Raw genomic sequence first — 20040 nt, 5'->3', positions numbered from 1 at the left:
TAAATGTATAAAGAAGATTATTTCATTCGGCCAATCGTCCATTCGGCCAATCGTCCATTCGACCAAATGTCCATATGACAACCGGGGATCCACCGAAGAATAGAAACGTTGGTGCGTTGTGGCTCACTCTTAAATGACGTTCACGCGCACATGGGTTCCCTTTTAGCTGTACACAATGTATGAAAAAAGTAGTGAGGAAGACCTGAGTCTCATAAGGCTACCGCTACTTCTTTATCCGTTTTCTGATTGTCCAACGACGCACCTTCAGCCACTGCACCAGCGTATGTACTGCCGCTGATTTTATTTGTCCTGGTGGTGCTTTTTTGGTTTCTTCCAGGTCTTCCGTTTGGGGTAGGAATTCATCCGATGCCCCTTCGTCTTACATAGGAAGCATTTATCCTTATTCCCATCGTACAATATATTTACCTTCCGGTTTAGGAAATGGACCGAGGAGGAAAGTTCCTTTCTACCTTCATGTATTTTTTACCTGTATATATGTCGAGGCGCAATTCCGCAGGGAATTTCTCCCAAATGACACGTTTCACTTCTCCGTATTTCATCAGCACCAATGATAATTATCCGGCACCTCCGGTGGAAGATCCAACACCCGCACGTATTGAACGTTACCCCTGCAAGAGACATCCGTACGAGCATCCGTACCTCCGCTGCCTTTCCATAATCATATTGGAAAATTAATTACTCTGGATTTGATCTAGATGAAGAGCGCCTTCTCCTCCGCAATCCGGAACGATACGAGTACGAATTTCCGGATAAACTGACGCGACTGGTCAAAGCGACGATGGATCGAGTGATGGATGTGCGTTGTTCGAGTATCTGGGACACTCTTTAGTTTCTTTTGAATCTCGAAGGAGGTTACGGCAAGTTGATGGACTTTCGTGTCTGCTATTCAACATCGCGTTAGAAGGTGTGATCAGAAGAGTTGGGATAGACACGAGTGACACGATCTTCAGGAAATCCATCCAGCTTCATGGCCTCGCCGATGACATCTTCATCATGGCACGGAACTTTGAGACGATGGCGGAAGCTTACATCAGACTGAAGGCTCAAGCTAGGCGGATTGGACTTGCAATCAACGCATGGAAGACAACATACTTGAGAGGAAGAGGTTCTAGGGAAGACAATTTTAGTCTCCCACCCCGAGTACAGATTGACGATGATGAAATCGAGGTGGTCGATGAGTTCGTGTATTTGGGCTCACTGGTGACCGCCGAAAATGATACCAGTAGAGAAATTCAAAGACGCATTATGGCAGAGAATTGTGCCTACTTTGGACTCCGGAGGACACCCCGTTTGAATAAAATCCACCGCCACACGAAGTTGACTCTCTACAAGACGCCGATTAGACCGGTGGTCCTAAATGACCACGAGACCTGGACTATCCTCGTGGTGTTTTAGAACGGAAGGTGTTGCGTACTCTTTTAGTGCAGATGCACGACGGAACGTGGAGGAGGTTAATGAACCACGAATTGCACCAGCTGCTGGGGGAACCATTGCTAAAATTGACTGACTACGGTGGGCACAAGAAGAAGAGGCGCGCAACGGGCAAGGTGGATCGACCAAGTAGAAGGCGACCTGCGGACCCTTCGCAGGCTACGAGGCTGGTGAAGTGTGGTCCTGGATCGAGTAGAGTGGAGACGACTTCTTCGGACAGCAGAGGACAACAAGGCCTTAGCCTGCTAGAAGGCCCGAAGAAACGTGCTCAACTTTTTGGCTCAGCTCTGTCCAAGCAACACACATCCATCAAAATAGGTTGCTGCAACTTAATTGTGACTGAAATAAGGTGCATACAAGTAACCACAACAGTTAAATGACAAGTGTGTTGCTAGGGTGGTACTATCTTCGGTCACAAGCTTATCGATGCACCCCTCGAAACATAAGAAAATCAACGAGCCCCTCATTTTATCTGTGAAACTTTCATAGCGAATCAAAATAAATATAGTGTAGTACTAGAATTTCGACTAGAATGGGATACGTTAATCGATTTGCTTGGGACCAACAGGCTAGTCAAGTAGTGAGCCAATTTAAAATCGTTAGTTTCCACCTGAGTACTGCGGAGTAAATCGATTTCATTTTGCAAGCCAATGGAAAACTGCTTGAAAATTTCCTCAAGTTAAAAATGGTTTTGTTCTTTCTCAGTTGATTCCCACCAAAAGCTCTGAGCCAGGAGTGCTCGAGCCCCCCTGACTCCATCAAAGTTTGTTTACATACATGTTTCTCCAAAGTATGTTTTACTGTAATTGAAAACACAGCTGAGTCATAAAAAAACTATGCTGGTTTTTATACTTTAATCATTGAGCCTGTTGGTTTTTGTCTTTGAGCTTACAATTAATAATGTGTTATAAAAAAGTATGAATCATTTTTATGAGATTGCAATGCTTGACGAGAGGTAAGAACAGTAACTGAGTTTGTTGCTTCTGAATGTTTGGCTCCCATTTGACAGTTCTGACTGGCTCCCAAGTGACAAGCACATTGAGTGAGTCCGCAGTACCCAGGTTTCCACCGGTTGCTAGTACCACCGACGAACCGACGTGACAGCTCATAGAAGCTACATTCAAATTTTTGCCTAAAACGCTGTCCAGACTGGAGAGTTATAACAACAATCAATACGAAACTAACGATTTTAAATTGGCTCACCACTTTAGTAGCCTATTGGTTCCAAGCAAACGATTAACGTACCCTATTCTAGTTTAAATTCTATTACTACACTATGTTTGTTTTGATTCGCTATGAAAGTTTGACAGATAACATCAGGGGTGTGTGGATTCATGCAGAACATGCAGGGGTGAGTGAAATAGCTTGGGACTGCTTGGGACCGTTGTTCTGGTACTGAGTGACCAAAAATAATAATGATTTTCTTCGGGACCCAGTGGTCTTAGAGTTACCTCTATGGTTATAACATGTTATAACGGTTGTCAACTAATTGCAACACAGAAACCACCATCAAGATAGCACTATAACATGTTATTACTCTGTAGTCTGAACGTACTATAAGACGCCATATTTAAAATACGTTAAACACTACCGCCATCTACTCATCCGATCGCGTCATACCGTGAGCAAAGACACAAACACATGTAAAATTTATATTGTTTTCACGGCCAACTAGAACAGCTCAGGGAATGAATTCAATTGACTCAGATCATTTTCTTTCCATACGAAATTTTCTCGTATTTGAAAAAAAAACTGCAGCTTCTCATTAGCTATGAGTTAACTGCAGTTTTTGCCAAATAGGAGAAAATTTCGTTTGGAAGGAAAATGTTTTGAGTCAATTGAATTCAGGCGCTGAGTTGTTGTAGTTGACCGTATTGGTTTGCGTCTCACTTCGTTTGACAGATCTGATCGCCCGTTTAATAGATCGAATCGCTCATTTGACAAATCGAATTGCGGACAAACGAAATGATCCAGTGGCATGTCGGTTCGTTGGTGCTAGTACCCTCTATCATGCACATTCCTAAGCATTTTTTGCAACCCGAGCATCCCTCGTTCATGCAATTTTTACAATAGTTGATTCTCCCTCGTTCTGTCAACGCGTCAGCTGTGTTGAATAAAAGTAAAACAGATGGAAGTCAGTTATGTCGGTTCTACGAAATTATCAGTAGGTCTATACAATTGATTGAATTTCGCAGAAATACGGATCCGCAGGAGAAATTCACATAAGCTCAGTCTTGTTTAGAGATTTGTTTTGATTGTAAAGTGTATTTTTTTGCTGGAATCAAGTTTTTAAACGTGATGATGCGTGATAATGTATCAATCAATTTTATTTATGATGTATTAAACACCAGTTACTAAAAGTGGATACAATATTGCACTCATTAAAATGATTTGTTCACTAATTTTATGTATATCGTACAGAGTAATATTACACAACAAGCGGAATGACCAATCGACTGTTTGGATGTAATATTCAACATTTTTTTTTCTGTATTCGTCAAATTAGTATGTGGTACAGTAATGACCCGATTTTGTCAACCCATCCACGCATTAGACTTTTATCATTAAATAATTTCATAAAATCGTAATTCCAAATCATTCTCATGCATCTTCAAGATGGGTGTTTAAGGTATACTTTGATCCAATAAGACCACTGAAAAAGCGCATGGGTTTCGTTGAACATTAGAAAAGATTTTGAAAAAAAGGGCTGGAAAAATCGTGTCATTACTGTCTATGTCTCCAGTGGGATGCCTTGGTCCCCGTATCATTATCGAGAGCTGAAATATACTAAATTGACCTGAAAAAGAACTGGCATCACTGATAAGTTCGAAATGTAGTGGCTTGCTTAACGCTTCAGTGGCGCTACCATGACAAATGCAAGCACATTCCCAACTGAAACCTTATTTGCAAAGAATGTGATGGTGAGTGTTATGTCTGTTTGCCTGTGCTTTAACTATTTGTTTTGTATTACTTCTGCGTGAAGTTAACGATTTTCATACCCCTCACCATCCCTCTCCCACGAGGGAGCTAGGTAAAGAGAGATTTATTTTTTTTAAATGCGTTCATTGTTTAGATTACAAAATTACTTAAAACTAACGTTAGTAAAGCCGGGGCCGATTACTCGCGGCTATCTCGAGGTTAGGGGTAACAAATAGTAGCAAATGGATGTCAGGGTAGGGATTGTGAACACAACGTTTGGAGAGCAATGTGCTCTTGATCTCGAACTAAGCGACACTCTGATGAAAAAGACAAACATGGGGTACACCGATGGGCAGCTGGGAGAACATAAGATGACACTAACTACTAAATCTTCAGATCTATCCGTTTTAAAAACACATAAATTAAATTCAAATAGTCGAGATCTCGGATAACTAAGATCAGGCAACACGGTGTAAGGTACATGCCCAAACAACATGCTCGATATCGTGATAACCACTGCCACACGCACATAAATTGCTGCCTGAGAGCCCAATTCGATAGAAGTGCGAGTCTAGGTAAAGAGAGATGATCAAACCGATTTGTACCTTCCTAAAAAGTTAACCTTGCTCGCTTTCTACTTTCTATATACAATTTTCACACTGCCCTACTCTAACGGAACTATCAACACTGTACTTTAATCTCCTCATCTATCGTATAAAAATTACCACTTTAGTCTGTTATTTGAATATAGCATCTTCAACTACATAAGTTTACTTTATATAAATGAAAATCAACATACATATGACCGATGTCACGTGAGTTTGAATGTATATTTCTCATTTCTGAAGAACGCTCGGACTTTTCTCTTGATATCGCCCATTAGATTCTGCACAACTTTCTTCTTAACTTTTCGTTATGCTGCAGACCAAATTTTCTTAAAGCAGTCAACAGAGCTTGCTTCTCTTCCATCTTTTTTAAGATGCCACAGGAGCAAATGGCTTGCCACACCAAAACCTTTTTTCCAAATTTTTCCGTTTGGATGTATCGCAGATCATCAGGCACATCTGTTCTCTGCTCAGCGTTGAAAAATTGCGGTCCGGGAAGTGTACTGGTATCCAATTTGACGTTCGTCTCGATCAAAATGCACCGGTTCGGCTTTTGAAGGAGAACGTTATACAAGTTCCGTGACCGTATTTTCGAAGAAGCTTCAACGTCCTATTGGATGCTTTTTGCTTCTTGTAGGTTGTGTAGGTGCTACAAAATGGTGAGTTGACAACCTGGAAGGAGCGGAATACCTAGCCCTGGTCCTCACAAGTTCCTACTTCACGCCTCCTCGAGTCATATGATAACAAAAGACTACCAGCTGAAATATGGACACAGCTGGGTGGCGTAGCCTGGGCAATGTTGCCAGTCCGGCAATAGCAAAGTGAAGAGATGCGACGCGAACACTGGCGCGGTAACCATAGTACGGTGATAGAGGAAATGCTTCACCAAACCTGAGCGTCTGTTCATCATGGAGGTGCGGCTCAAAACGGCATCTGTTCTCCATGTTAGGAGCGGCTGATCACCGTCCTAGTGCCAGCGTGGGACTCTAAACAGAGCTGTGTACGATGTTCTCCCGGCGAGACAGGGGGTTGGGGCAGGCCCAACAAGCCACCCTGAAAAAAAAAACAAAGTTGAAGAAAGAATTACGGATCGGAACAATCGGCACAGACCTACGCGACGAAATAAGGACTACGATTGGAAAATTTGGAACATGGAACTGCAAATCGCTCGGCTTCCCGGGTTGCGATAGGTTAATCTATTAGAAGGTGACCTGCGAACCCTTCGCAGACTACGAGGCTGGCGAACTGTCGCCATGGATCGAGTAGAGGGGAGACGACTTCTTCGGACAGCAGAGGACAACAAGGCCTTAGCCTGATTGGTAAAAGGTAAGGTTCTGATATTGTTACGTTTCTCCAAACTTCTTAACAATATTGAACACTGTAGATTTACTGTGAACTAACTAGCGAGGGAATCTTTCAAGCACTTTCAAATAATACGTGTTGTTTCGTTGGTAGTTACAAAACTTCTGATCAGGTTTATTTCGCCTTTCCTGTACATCGCTCAACTTCTCCTAATTTCCCTTTTCTCATTTCAGTTTCTCTTGCTCTCTCAGAGCGAGTTCTCAACTGCAACAACTCCTTCATCCTTAAGAAAAAATACCCAAAACTGTAGTTAAAATAAATTCATCATTTAGTTCGATATTTTTCACATACTAATTCAACAATAATTCGAATGCATAACCCTATTATGCTTTATGGTTAGAAAACGAAATCTAGATAAGAAATTCGGTTCTACTAATAGTACACATAATAATTCTTCTTATGCTTTTTAGTTCTTCTTTAAGAACGTCTCATTGAAACGACTGGAAGTGGACTTGGCTCTTCACATTTAGAAATCCCCATAGGATGTTCATTTGCGTAAATGAAGGAATCGGCCGGGAAGCCGTAAAATTCATTTTCCGAATTTGAATTTTTGTCAGATTCTTGTTCATCGTTTTCTCTTCTTCGCTTATTGTCAATACTAAATTCTTTACTTCTTGCTGAATTCGACGACAAAACAGACACTGCATCTTGTGATTGAACTGATGACAAAACGGGTGCTTCTTGAAATGTAACAGATGACGAAACGGGTGCTTCTTGAAATGTAACAGATGACGAAACGGGTGCTTCTTGCTGAGATGGAGACACCGTGTTCTCCACCGGAAAAAGTAAAATTCCCCTGCGATGAGAACTTGACAACTTCAGTTGGCGCCAACACTATCCTGCCCCCAAGAGAAATTCTTAACTTCCTCAACCACTGTCTCCTCATCAACCAAATCGATGTTGCCAACAGTTAGCGTGGGGTTGGTAAAAGTATTTCTCCATCCGGAATAAAATTCGTCCAACCATGAGCGGCCAACTAGCGGGATGAAATCGTTTTCACAGCGCAAAACCACTATGCTAAGTGTTTTTCTATTTCCTGCAAGCTGCACATCAAGCTTGATTTTTCCAACAACTTTCAATTTGTTTCCGTCAATAACTACCAGTTTTTTATTGCAACTTTGCAATTCACAGTTTGTTAAGTTTATGATGTACAGCTCTTCGGAAATTACGCCCTCTGCTGATCCACTATCAATTTCCATTGTCAAACGTCTTTGATTTATTAAAACCTCTACAAAACAAGGATTACTAATTTTGTTAACAGAAATCATAAGACAAGGCATGTCATCATCTTCTGAATCGGAATTAATATCTTTCTTTAGCTTGAGCTTGAGCTTGAGCTTGAGCTTGATTGACCACCCACGGTTGCTACTCTGTTACTGCCAGATCAGCTGTAATTACACAGAGAACCAATAGACGATGCTTGGGACTAGCAATCATCCTCAATGTGTAAAACTGGTGATCTTAAATTAGGCAATACCAGCGCCGGCCACGCCCGAACACAGGTCAAGAAAGGAATGGTAAGGATTGTGTTGACATGACACTCGCTTTGATGGAAGCCGAGAACACCTCTGCACTTCCACTAGGAGTCACTGGGATGTTGGATAAGAGGGTTGGGTTTGCAGCAGGGTTCGTTTTGGTAAACGATAAGCTGAATTGATGTCCTAACGATCATATAACGCGAAGGAGCTTGGGACTAAACTCACGGTCTTCTGCTCAGTAAGCAAAAACGTTTGCCACTAGGCAGACGAGCACCTTTTTAATCACCGAGTTGCTGTTATTACCATGTAGTCATATTAACAAATAAAACGATTGACGAATCTTGAATGTGGATGGGCCTGAGATTAGACTCATGATGTTCTGCTCAGTAAGCAAAAACGGTTGCTCTAAGGCCACCGAGCCCCTCATATCACATAATACCGTTGCTCAAATTTGTGTATCCATTCAAACCCGGAACCAACGACAACAACGAGTTTCGCAAAATACACGATACACAAGCGATTTTACCATAATCATGTAAGGACCTGGGACCACGTTTTTCTGCTCAGTAAGCAGGCCACTGTAACCGACGATCTTTCAAATCCGAAAACTAAAAACTACGAAAAAGTACTTAGGCCTTCATTAAGTTCCACTTTCACGCGACGTTCAATGACAGGGTCCTATCCAGGATTACATCTGAAAAATCCAAATCTGGCCAACGCCCACCTAAACCTGTTCTAATCGACCTGAAATGACTAACGAATGGAAGACTTTGACTACCCACCCATGCAATAGTCTCATTCCGTGCCTTATGGCAACTTGATGATTCTATTGCGCTCATCTTTTGGCACCACCCAGGGGAGACTTGGTCCTATACCCAATGCTTAACTTATCTCCATTCCACTCAGCTACTCGCAATTTCTTGTGATATAGTGGGCGGAATATTATTATATGAGACAATTCAATGCAGACGTCTTTCCAAATTTGGCAGATCGACAGGTAATCGGTGAGTTACCACGATAGTTGCTATTCAACAACTCGACAACGCCCCATCGTCAACGCCTGCTATGAGAATTTCCCATTGCAGACGTCAACAAAATCACGTCATCGAGCTATCGATCAACTACCCTGGTTATCGCCTGGTAGCTTATAGCACGATGCTAGGAGGCGAACCGGAAGAATCGATGAGCTACCTCTCCCCCTCGGAATTAATATCTTTCTTTAGTCTCTTAAACAGTTCTGAACCTTTGGAAGGTGGTTTTGGGGAATTTATGAATTTAACGGTTGAATGATTTTTCAGAATTAAGTATCAATCTTTTAGCCTTTGCTGCAGATAAGTCCTCTTCATCACATAAGCTCTTCTGCAATTGCACCTCATAAACGCCAATCACAAGCATATCACGAATAGCCCTATCCTTAAACTCTCCAAAATCGCACCTTTCCGCTAAATTCTTAACAGAAATCACAAAATCTTCCGAAGATTCATTTCTACCTTGCCTTCTTGTCCAAAACTTATAACTGTGCACTACAGCTGAATCGCTCTTATCATAACGTTTTTTTTATTCATCTGTCATTTGTTTGTAGGTTAAATCATTAAAATTCTTTCCGGGAAAAAGCCTTTTTAATTCCGTGAAAACTTCCTTCCCACAAACTGCCAGGAATGACGTTTAATAACGCTCTTCCGGAAAATCATTGTGTTAAAAAATCCATTCAAGCTGTTCCTGATACTGGTTGAATGGCATTGTATAGGGTACATAAGGGTCTACGATTGATGTCAAGGTCATCCTTTCAAAAGAAACGCACAAGAAATGCAACACAAATAAAACAAAATTTAACCGTAATGAATCAAAATCTCGCACAGTTTAAAAAAGGTATACAAAAAAATAAACGCACATACCTGTTTCACAAAGCACCAGAAGATCGTTTTATTCTCCCAGTCGCTCACCGTACACAAAACTCCAAAGAAAAATAACACCAAAAATCAGCAACAAACACCTCCTTAAAAATCTCCACACTGGAAATGCACTTCTGCATTCAACAGTTGCGAACGCTGATTGGTGCAACAAACCTATCCAGGTGACGAAAACAGCAACAGCAACCACAGTGAATTTACAAGCACTTTAATTTTGCCCTCCTTGCGATTCTTTCCACCGACAAGGAAATATTGGTGTAGTGAAGAATTCAGCTTTTGCGGTATTGGTGTGACCTATCGTGTAGCTTACACGCTCCCTAGCACGACTGTCACGAACTTCTCTTCTGCGTTCCCGGTCACTGAATGTAGATTTTTCGCTCGTCGTTCGTTACGCAACACTGCCAAATCGTAGTATTCGTATGCTCCTCGAATAAAGGTGCTATAAAATAAAATTGAAGACCAATTTGTATGTTGAAAGTGTCTTCTAGAACAAATGAACAACGTTTTTCCACAAATTCTACAAAATGGCGTTCTCTATAAGTTTTTTTTACAATGCTGTAGCCACTTTCCTTTCAGCTTTATATGTGCACAAAAGAAATAATTAACAAATTAATTGTTCTGGTTCAAAGGACTTTTTAACAAAAGATCTCAGAACAATGGCCGACTAAAGCACATTTCTTACTAATCAATTAAAATTCCTTTGTTCACCACACAAGGAGTAAAATTTTACTTACGTTGGAGAAATTTGGTGCAAAATCTTCTCAAATTAAATTTCACAAAAGCACGCACTCAAGAAAATTAACAAAATTCATGCAAAATTTGATAAAACTTAGAGAAAAAAATCTATCCTTGTTGCCACTGAACTAACTAGCGAGGGAATCTTTCAAGCACTTCAAATAATACGTGTTTTTTCGTTGGTAGTTACAAAACTTCTAATCAGGTTTATTTCGCCTATCCTGTACATCGCTCAACTTCTCCTAATTTCCCTTTTCTCATTTCAGTTTCTCTTGCTCTCTCAGAGCGAGTTCTCAACTATAACATACTGCACTTCACACCTTTACCAATTCTCGAAACGACAATTTTTTGGAAATCCATTTGTGCAGAATTAATCTGCGAGTTGATAAGCTGATCCGATCCATCGTTCAAAATTTCTCACTTTTATTTTTTTATTTTTCAGGGGCCAAAATAAACAATGCGTTTACACACTGAGCGAAAATTCACAATTTTTCGTTACGTTTTAACCCTAAACCATTGATAAACAGGTGTCCACTTTCTTTAATAAACAATCCTTAAGTGATCGAAAACCATCCACGAAACATTCTCAAAACTTCTCACCTTAATGATTTTCTCGATTCTCTTCCGGTCCGGTGGATTGCTTCCCTCCGTTGTCCATGATGATCGTCTCCAATCCGATGCAAGGAGCTAGCGATGGCGTACCGGAAGAAGCCGGCGGAAGCAAAGTGCGGGGAAACGGAAGGAACCTTGTTTTGTTTATTTCTCATGTGTCAAATTTAGCGGGAAACGAAACTACAGTGCTGCAAAAAAAAAACATAGATATAAACAGGTTTTTGACAGTTCAGCAAATTTTATTTAAAAAATATGTACTTTTAAAATTATGAGTAGACATTGAAAAAAGAAAAACAAAACAAACACTCTTTATACAAAAATATAGATTTCATTTTGAATATTTGTGTAGTTAAAACTATGGAATTAGAGGAACTTTTATTTTGATATTGCATTATTTTCTGGTAATTGACAAAAAATCATATAAATTTCGGTGCTCTGAGACCGGCATATACGAACGTCATTTATTTAGTGTTTTAGTTTCAGATGTTACAAATAGCCAAAAAAAGGGGAAATGGATTTAATGTTGGCCCGTGGATCTAAAGATTGGGCCCATCGATAAAAATCTCCTTTTCTTCAATTTATCTTCGAACAATACAAATCGCTATATTTGGATGCTACTGAAACATTGTCAAAACTGCTTTCCTTCGAAATGTATACATGGGCCCAGTATTAGGGACACTTAGGCCGACATTTGGGACATTACATGAAAATATCAAAGATCTTAGAAATACCTCAATTAATAGCAGTGTACATTCTCAAACAGCACAAGAAGTGAGAGCAGCCATAACTCCTGATGAACGTGATCAGAAGATAGTTCAATTATCACCTACTTCTAACGATCATTTTCCCACTGTTAAGCTCCCGCGAAGAAAATCACTTTTCCTCGTTGACTAGTATGCGTGCTACCCGTTTGCCTATATTGGTTGCAAGCTGGGCCTTCTCGTTCGTTGATATCCCCATTTCAACGCGATGTGTCTCATAGAAAATTTTCATCACCTACGTTCATGCGCCAAACCTAACGAATTGAAATCACATTGTATGAGGTCAAAATAGATAGCCACCACCGCTAGCTCCTCACACAATAGACACTTATGCGCAAAATTATTCTTTGAGATAGAAAACGCCTCAAGGCAATCTGTCATTTCAGCAAAACGAGCGTATTACCACCGATCGACCGGTTGAAGGCTGTTTGCTGTTAGAAGAGAACTAGTGATTACGTACGAAGCTCGTGTTTCGGTTGACGATTGCAGAAAATTCCAATAATTTCAATTGATTCTGAGTCTGAGTATTGAGAATTTTTGATGGAAACTTGCACGTTTGGTGATAGGAAGTTCTGTTTCAAGAATTGATGGTTGTTTTTTGCCTGTGCTATATGTTTACTATTTTGGGAATCCCGATCCTGCCGGTAAACGAAAGATTAACTCTGTATAACAGTAATCGAAAAAAAATTTCAATAAATTATTGAAAATTAATGTTGAAATTAATTATGAATTCAGTTAATTTTCACCAATACGTTGGACATATGAAAATCATATTCTGAGAGGCTTATCGAAAATATCGATTCATGAAATAGTTGGTTCTTCGATACGCAGTCTATTATAAGGACCACTGTCACGTTTTACCAACAAACAGGGAGGATGTCAGATGTAAGCTTAGCTCCCGATGAAAAGCGAAGTGGTGGATCAAATAAGTATAGACAAAGGCTTCTATGAATCATTTCCTCCAAACAGATGGAATCAGATTTTGGATGGCCAATGATAACAAAATTCATATCTTCTGTTGTTTGTCGGCCAATTCTTACGTTCAACATCTCAAATGGAAATGGAACTGGTCACATGTGGATCAGAGGGTATTCCGTGTTAAAATACTACTCGACATGGCGACCTTGGCATAGAATCCAGGAAAACGAGGCCAATCATCAGTTACAACAATTTACGCCTCTTCAAGGCTGTGAATTCACCGTCGATAGGGGTATTCAGTACGCGCATCATAAACTTATGCACTGTCGTAAAAATACCAGGTTCGATTGAAGTTACGTTTACGATGCGCTTTGTGAATACCTCTGATATGTTTTCAGCGTTTCTCGGTACAGCTACTTGTACCGAAAGGCTATAATATCACTTGAAAAACACTAATTAGATCTACGGCCCGGATGGGGGTTAAATGTCAAATACCAATCGACTCAGTTCGACGAGATCGGAAAATGTCTGTGTGTTTGTGTGAACCGTATGCTGAAGCGATTTTAGTGCAACTGCTTAAATTTTGTTTGCTTCTGTTTTCCATAGAACCTTATTGAATTTCATTCAGATCAGACGTTCGGTCCGGAGATACGACCAAATAGTGATATTTTGCAATAAATCAGTAATACTAATTTTTCTCGGATATGACTGGTCCGATTGGAGCGCAACCGGTTTCTTAGTTATGAATTTTCAACACAGCAAAAAAATAATTTTGATATCACATCAAAGTGGATGCACTACAATCATGTCAAAAATTTCATGTAATTTTTATGACCACATAAATAAAAAAATGAAGTAAAAGCAGCGTAATGTCAGTTTATGCATTGTATTAATGATAATTTTGTCGTTTTTAGCAAGTAATATTACACCATATTTTCGACATGATTGTAGTGCATCCACTTTGACGTGATATCAAAATTGTTTTTTTGCTGTGAATGTATGTACGTAATTTTCGGAAAAATCTGAAAAAAAATATAAAAAAAAAAATTTGTGGAAAATTGGCCACTTAAATTTTTTGAATTTTTGATTCGTTCATTTGATCATTAAATCTACAGGTGGGCGAAATTTTGTAGTATTCTGAGTAAATTTTGCCCTACCTAATGATAGTGCTAGTTGATGTGAGGTAGCAGGTAGCATGTTTCGACAATGTTTGCAGAAGCAGTAACGAGTATTTGGCGTTTAAATTTGAACTACATTACTTCCAATCCAATCCAACACCAATACAGCCAGTTCTTGAATGTATCCTGGGAAATGATTGATGTACCTCTATCATTTTTCTTATCTATTTGATTTATGCTTCACATCCAAGATGCGTCACACATACCAACACGGTCAGGCCTACTGTGCAGCATTTAAGGGGCAAGATGATTCAGAAATCATCAGGCCTGTTTAAATCGAGGATTTATACACGATGCTTTAGAATCGAAAAAAAATTGATTAAACATGGACATCTCGTACCGTACGTTACGTTTTTGGTAATTATATGATTGGTTGGTCGTTGGCAGCATCTAAGCTGGAAAAGTTACGTGATGCTCCATTTTCCTCTGACCGTCCAACTGTAATAAAGTAACCTAACCTAACCTCCTCTGACCGTTGGGGCATGAGCATTAACTCTTGTCTTAGCCTTTTATGGCTTATGGCTCGCTTTCTGAAAAGCACAAAGGGAAAGGATTATGTATATTGTATACTCTATGAATATAAACAATATTTTTGATTTGAAATATACAATTTAAAAAATCATAACGGGGGTGGTCGAGTCTTGCAACTAATAACCCATTGTCTGTACCTTGGGGTCAATTTGACCCCAGGTCACTTTGAAAAGCTGTAACTTTTTTATTTGTCGATGAATTATACTAACTCTTTCGTGGCTAGGTGCGTCCACCGGAGCTCTATAATATTAAATGATATCTGCCCCAAAAATCTTGAAAACAAATTTATTGGAATTTTTTTATTGAAATACTTACGTTGTCTGTACCCGGGGGTCAATTTGAATATGCCGTATCTTAACGAAATTTCAATGGATTTCTGAAATTTTAAATGTTTTACGAAGTAAACTTAGTTGAATTTCGGTTTAAATTATCAGCGGATCTCTCATTGTTAAACTATACCCATGAAGTGGCTTATTTTGATGATAGAGATGTTTGTATCACGAGATTCCAACCAAATGGGATTTTGCTTCCTTCTGCAAAGATGTTCAGGAATACAAGATCTTTGAAAGTATGGATGGAGTATGACCAACCGGTGAGCACTCGTGTTTATTTCAGTTACCGTGGGGACGTTATTTGTGATTAGCCCCGGTCCCTTTCAAATGGTATCAATATTTATGTACGGTCCTTATATTTGAAATGACGTTTCACATTCATCTAGTGATGGCCGATTTTCATTCGAATAATCGATTAATCGTTTAACGAACCGAAAAATTAAATGTTTGTAATCGGTTATATCCTCGGTTATCTCATGCCGAGGATCATCACCGATCGCTGCAAACGTGCTGCACTCTCATTGGTAGAAAAATAACAGCACAGCGAACAAAAAAAAAATAATCGATTAGTTGTTAATCGAGTAATTAAAAAATGGGACATTTCTGATTTTGGTGCGATTGTTTTGATAAAAATGAGCGCAAAATTTCATCTTTACCGAGGGGGTAGCAAAATCACAAAATTACCTTGAATACGGGGGTATTCATTGGATGAAAGCGACCGTGAAAGAGGACACTAAAATAGAAAGTTTTTCTTCCGACAGTTTCATCTTAGTATTCATCTTTGGTATGACCGAATTTACTCACTGGATGGCACAAAAACGAAAATGATCAAGTTGCGCCAGCTTATACACACATTATATAACGCTATCTACAGATCCTGCTCATATGGATGGTTCCCGTCATCAGCAAAGTTGGATCTATCTTAAGGAAAAGATGTTAGTTCAAAATTCACTCATCAGGTGGCGCTAGTGTAACATTAAATTTCCTTTGGTTGCTCTAACTTAACATTTTGACTAGATAGAAGGTTCCTGTCCTCGGCAAAGCTGTTCAGATGGAGAGGATCTATTTTATGGTAAAGATTTTTTTTTTCATTATTAGAGAGATTTTTAGCCATAGGCTAGTTCATCTCTTATTTATGGTAAAGAGTTCCGCTCTTGTTTTCTCTTTCTTAGCATATGGACTAGATAGAAGGTTTGTGTCTTGGGTAAAGTTGTTAGTTGTTTAGATGGACAAGACCTGTCCTAAGGTAAATAATTTACTTCAGAATTCATTCACCAAGCAGCGCTAGAGTGACATTTATTTTTGAATTGTTTGTTTCCGTCTTTGGCAATGTTGTTCAGATGAACAAGATATATTGTATGGTAAAGAGTTCAGCTCTAAGTAGTAGGTCACCCCGCACAACAATCTTGGGTCATATTTTTTGTCAGTGTGCCACAGGTGTGCCGATTGTGCCGGTCATAGAGCAAGCTGTGATTGTTTGTAAAATATCCAACCTGGCAACCCGGTATTTCCGACACCTTGAATGTTTTGGTTTGAAATCGCAAGGATTAATCGGTCTAGTGGCAACCAAGGAGGAAGAAATGTCTAAAAGATAAAATACCATCGAAAAATACTACCGCCGTCGTGTTTCTGTAATAATTGTATAATTACTGAGTTGATATAACGTCGATAGGATTAAGTATATGTTTTAGAAATAATGAAATTTTTTAATCATAAATCATTTTCCAAATCTCCTTTTCCCTCTCCCGATCCAAACAATTGTCATCCACTAACCTCGAGAAGACCGCGAGTAATCGGTTCAAATCCTTTAATTTTAGATTTAAGACATTTATAATGTATAAAGAATATGATAATTTGGCTCTGTAAAGTTTATGCGATTGAGCCTGTACAAATAAAGTGATTAACAAAAAAAAAGTTGTTCAGATGGACAAGACCTATCTTAAGGTAAAGAGTTCAGCTCAGAACTCACTCACCAGGTAGCGCTAAGTAGTGTGACATTGATTTTGAATTTTTTGCCTTCACATGAACCAAATATGTAGAAGATTTCCGTTTTCAGCAAAGTTGTTCAGATGGACAAGACTTATTTTGTGGTTAAAAGTTCAGCACAGAATTCACTCACTAGTGCTCGTTTAACATTCATTTTGAATTGTTTGCCCATACTTAACATCTTGACTAGATAGGAGGCTCCTGTCTTAGGCAAAGTTGTTCAGATAAACCAGACGCTAGGTGATGCGGTGTGGCTTCTTGTCAATGTCGGCAGTGTTATTCTTCACCATCGCTACAAGCGCTCCTAAACAGTATTATGCGTAAAGTTCAATCGTGACTCTTCGCTTGTTTTTTCGCAATTGAAGGGAGAGAAGTAAAATGATTTTACTTTTTGACGCTCTTCAACCTGGGCGGAAGAGACTGGAGTCCCACAGTTCCAATAAATGGTGTCTTTAGGAATATATATCTTTGTGTATGCAGATGGCATCATTCTGCTGGCTATCGAACGCATCCTCAAAGCATTGCGAAGAAAATTGCAAGCTACTGTATGAGCCATACAGGGTAGGAATCGTATTGTCTCCAGAAAAGAGTATGGTTTTCCAATTATGCCTACCATCGAACATCTTAGTGAAGAATATTCCGATACCCAACAAAAAGATCATCCAGGTTCTCGGAGTGCGTCTAGACCGGAAGCTGAGGTTCAACGCACACTTTACTGACACTAAAGCCAATTGCCGCACGTGACTAAACCTCCTGCGAACACTCTCCAAACCACACCGCAGCAACAACAGAGAGATCCTACTAAAGGTAGCCAAGGCCACCGTAAACAGTAGACTATTTTATGGGATTGCGTCTAGCCCAAGGGGGTTTCAACTCTGCCCACCTTAATCTGTGCCGAGTGCTTAACTGTGCCGAAAGCTGTGCCTACGCTGTGCCAATGCGCCGAAATCTTTTGTGCTCGTTTATGTTTACATCGGTTTCTCGGTGGGAAAATGCCCAGAACAATTTTTTTTATACTGATGTAAGTACTATATTGCTTTAGAACTACGAACTCAATTCAAACTTCATCCGTTTTCTCAAAGCCGTCCGAATCCACATCCTGAAGGCGACTCAAATTTTCCAATTGTGCGACCAAGTAACGTGATGACACTCTCCCGAACCTTGGCGATTGGTTGCGGGACCGCGAAGGCAATGCGTCTGTTCTGAAGCTAGTCAACCATAAAAGAGTTCCAGAGGTTCCAGAGGTGAAGCCAAACGTGCCGAGGAAGTCCACAAAGCAGCTGAAAAGGGACTTACGAAGGCCGTAACGGTATTTGCCCAGCGAGAAATCACCAATGGATATGTTCTACGCCGAGACGGACGAGTTTCGGTCTTCGGACACCAGATAATGTGATAATGTGATAAGATGGAACCTAGTGCAAAAATAGCAGTAATAAAGTCTTTCCGGTTTTGCTTGAGGATTGGCCGTTTAGTTTTTAGTGCTTTGTAAAATTACGATGAATTTTGCCAAACTATGTCATCTGTGCTGAAAGATTACTTTTTAGAAGTATTTTCAACAAACAGGCTGTGTGCTTTTGAACTAAATATTGATAATTCAGAGGATTTCAAAAATTGAAAAACTTGTATCGCCCCTTCGCCTCCAACCCCCGATTAGTCCGGGCAATATGGGGACGATTGTTCATATAAATTTAAAACCTTACACGTAGCGTCATCCATGCATGGTTCCTGAATTCCTCAATTTCGTACAGCACACAACGGAGAAACAAAGGGAAACGTGACGGATTATGCGATTTTACATTACACTGGATCGGAGCCAGAGGATAGGCAGAGCCAACCCTTCACGTTTGACCTTTCGATTGCCAAGCGCTTTAAGGGAGGGAACAACCATAGAGGTAACTCTAAGACTAGTAGGTCCCGAAGAAACATGCTCAACTTTTTGGCTCAGTTCTGGTACTATCTTCGGTCCCAAGCTAATCGATACACCCCTCGAAACATAGGAAAATCCACGAACCCCTCATTTTATCTGTCAAACTTTCATAGCGAATAAAAACAAACATTGTGTAGTACTAGAATTTGACTAGAATGGGGTACGTTAATCGATTTGCTTGGGACCAATAGGCTAGTCAAGTAGTGAGCCAATTTAAAATCGTTAGTTTCCACCGGTTGGAACAACTCTCTCGCTATGGACAGCCTCCAAGCGGAGCTACTCAGAACTAAATACGACAATTTTCAACACTGCTTCACGGACGGCTCCAAGGCTGCGGGAAAAGTAGGATACGGAGTAGCGGATACGTTCAACATTTTATTATTTCGATTACTCGGTGGAGGTAGCGGCCATCTACTTAGCCACCACTACGCCCTCCGATAAACCCATTTGCGTCCTATAATATTATGCCAGCGTTTTATATGCCTTGAACTCAGCAATATAAAAACATCCCTTGATCCAAGGAATATACAAGACCACCTCATCGCCGAACACCTCATTTGTCTGGGTACCCGGCCATTGTGGTATATGAGTTAACTGCGCCCATCTCGCCGCCACTGGGTGCACCGGCCAGATGACTAGCACATCTGTTCCCAGTTCAGACATTAAAACATGAATGTAAATAGCCCTTCGAGACGGCTGGAACCTTGAGTGGGTACTCTTAAGGAAAATAAAGGGTGACATCTTCAAATGGAAGGACACTAGCAGTAGATGGGAACAACTCGGTTTCGATCTGGACGCACCTGAGGAACCCATAATATGGGCAACGCTACCTCTGTTCGGAAGTGGTGCAACGACGGGTTCACAACGGAATCCCGGACAGCATATACAATGCCCTGTCTACCGACCCATCAACATAAGCTGCCTTAATGGGTTGATGCATATATTATGTCAAGTTCAAGGGGGGGGGGGGAGGGGGGGTTATTTTTTGCTCGATTTAGCGTGACATAATAAATGCATGGGTCCTAATAGCCTTTCTTAAAGATGCTGGATAGTTCGATCAAATTTAATCACCGATCCCACAAACAAAATAATACCGCATCGAAAGCGGACCCGATTGACTTTAGAGTGGATACTACCGTATGCGTGATAATGTTTGCACCATTGTACAAATAAGGTTCCTGTTTCACCTGTGCATACAATGCCTTGGTTTTCTTTGCATGCAACCGTACACTCAAAAAATTCAACACGCCATCATCATGTGTCTCACACTTAATTTTGCGCTTATTGTGAAACACATCCATTCCATGTGTAAATCTTATGCTAAGAACCATGCC

At 40.2% G+C, this 20040-nt stretch overlaps 1 protein-coding gene across 1 annotated transcript in view; it reads right to left on the bottom strand.

Annotated features, from left to right (window-relative positions):
* The window catches only part of Rsod (Related to Sod), a 342433-nt gene that overhangs the window by 32220 nt on the left and 290173 nt on the right, over positions 1 to 20040 (bottom strand). The gene's annotated exons all lie outside the window — the stretch shown is intronic.

The sequence above is a fragment of the Ochlerotatus camptorhynchus genome, unplaced genomic scaffold, assembly GCF_037179485.1.
Source record: "Ochlerotatus camptorhynchus isolate MF236.1 unplaced genomic scaffold, CSIRO-AGI_Acam_v1.1 ptg000201l, whole genome shotgun sequence".
NCBI classification, from domain to species: Eukaryota; Metazoa; Arthropoda; class Insecta; order Diptera; family Culicidae; genus Ochlerotatus; species Ochlerotatus camptorhynchus.
This window is presented reverse-complemented; position numbering and strand designations above follow the sequence as displayed.